The 2,197-nt window shown below is 65.7% G+C and overlaps 1 non-coding gene across 1 annotated transcript in view; it reads right to left on the minus strand.

Annotated features, from left to right (window-relative positions):
* LOC118478727 overlaps positions 1 to 40 on the minus strand; it is a 1,852-nt gene extending 1,812 nt beyond the window's left edge. Inside the window, exon 1 of the ribosomal RNA XR_004859253.1 lies at positions 1 to 40. This exon is cut by the window's left edge and continues 1,812 nt beyond it. This is a non-coding gene — a ribosomal RNA (small subunit ribosomal RNA).
* Positions 41 to 2,197: the final 2,157 nt, after the last annotated feature.

Consider the following 2,197-nt stretch of genomic DNA (forward strand, 5'->3'; position numbering starts at 1 on the left):
TTGAGACAAGCATATGACTACTGGCAGGATCAACCAGATAGCTTTCGTTTTTCCCTTTCGTGGTACCGCACCGGGGCCCGGGGAGTCAGCGCCTCCGAACGAGGCGGATCTCCGGCGCCCGCCGTGTGCATCTTTACCAAGTTTCGCGCGTCGCCGGTGACGCCCGCCCGACGGCGAGCGGCACCGGCGAACACCGTACCAAGTTTCTTCTTGCGGACCGCCGGCTCATTCGAGAGAGCGGGGCCTCTACGAGACCAAGTCGAGCGACCTTACCGGGAAGGATGCTCTCCATACGTCAGCTCGCGACTCGCGCGGCGCGCTTCGGACAACGTACTACTCAGCGTCCATCCTCTACGGGGCGAGAGTTATCACCATGCAGATGCTGCCAGACTACTGCCGGGAGGTCAAGTCGGGGAACAACGAAACCACACACGGCCTCAGGAGCCAGTCGATGCCAGGAGTTCGGCGGATGCAGGTCCAGACAGAAAGGGCCATCGCACTCGTTGCTAAAGGTCGGCCCCACACGGGACAAAACCCAGTCCATGAGAACCCAAAGCGGTGTCCGCTCGAGCCCGATCCGAGTTCCCCATCCGCCGGTGGGATCATAGGTTGCGCCACCAGGCTGTTAAAGTCTCGCCTCACCCGGGACGAACCCTGTCGATGAAGTCCGACTAGTGGCCTGTTCCAGCACGAACCTACTCCCCCACATATATACGTGTCGGCGCGTTTTATGTAGACTGCCGGCTGCACTGTCCCATAAGCACCATGTTACGTAACAGACAAAATTCCGGCCCTCCGCGCGCAACCCCCTCCTCCCCCCCGGTAGCCACCCCACACGACAAGAGGGGCCGCCCCCTGCCCCCCTCACCGCGTGCACCCCCCTACCCACAAACGATATCCCACCAGCATTGGTGGGCGGCAACCTCACCGGGGCTGTCAGCCGCCCCCGATGCCCCAGCCGAGGGGGGTCCGTTGCCGGAGGTGGGGGTCCGTTGCCAGAGGTGCCTGGGCCTAGGCTGTTCCCCGCACCCGCAGTCGTCGCTGCCGGGACCCCGCCGGCTCACGGGCACCGGGAGCACACGGGGGACACCCTGGGACACACGCACAGCGCCCACCGAGGGCCCGGGGGCCGCCCACCGAAACGCGACCGTCACTGGAATTTCGGCAAATTTACCCAGAAATCGGCCTCCGGCCGGGATATAGAGGACTCGCCGGGAGCGAGCGCCGCAGTGGACAAAATTGTCATTTCTATCGGGAAATCGGGCTCCTCCCGAGTAAAAACGGACAGGGGATCGCAGTTTGCCCCGGCCGCCGGGAGTGCCCGTAGTGCCCCGCTACAGTGCCCCGACACTTACCTGTGCACTGGGGTCCGTTGGCAGAGGTAGGGGTCCGTTGGCAGAGGTGTGTGGGCGCAGGGGTCCGTTGGCGGAGGTGGGGGTCCGTTGCCAGAGGTGAGGGTCCGTTGCCAGAGGTGGGGGTCCGTTGCCAGAGGTGCCTGGGCCTAGGCTGTTCCCCGCACCCGCAGTCGTCGCTGCCGGGCCCCCGCCGGCTCACGGGCACCTGGAGCACACGGGGGACACCCTGGGACACACGCACAGCGCCCACCGAGGGCCCGGGGGCCGCCCACCGAAACGCGACCGTTACTGGAATTTCGGCAAATTTACCCAGAAATCGGCCTCTGGCCGGGATATAGAGGACTCGCCGGGAGCGAGCGCCGCAGTGGACAAAATTGTCATTTCTATCGGGAAATCGGGCTCCTCCCGAGTAAAAACGGACAGGGGATCGCAGTTTGCCCCGGCCGCCGGGAGTGCCCGTAGTGCCCCGCTGCAGTGCCCCGACCCCTGCCCGTGCACTGGGGTCCGTTGGTAGAGGTAGGGGTCCGTTGGCAGAGGTGTGTGGGCGCAGGGGTCCGTTGGCGGAGGTGGGGGTCCGTTGCCAGAGGTGGGGGTCCGTTGTCAGAGGTGCCTGGGCCTAGGCTGTTCCCCGCACCCACAGTCGTCGCTGCAGGCCCCCCGCCGGCTCACGGGCACCGGGAGCGCACGGGGGACACCCTGGGACACACGCACAGCGCCCACCCAGGGCCCGGGGGCCGCCCACCGAAACGCGACCGTCACTGGAATTTCGGCAAATTTACCCAGAAATCGGCCTCCGGCCGGGATATAGAGGACTCGCCGGGAGCGAGCGCCGCAGTGGACAA

Source organism: Aplysia californica, unplaced genomic scaffold (genome assembly GCF_000002075.1).
Source record: "Aplysia californica isolate F4 #8 unplaced genomic scaffold, AplCal3.0 scaffold00885, whole genome shotgun sequence".
Taxonomy (NCBI): domain Eukaryota; kingdom Metazoa; phylum Mollusca; class Gastropoda; order Aplysiida; family Aplysiidae; genus Aplysia; species Aplysia californica.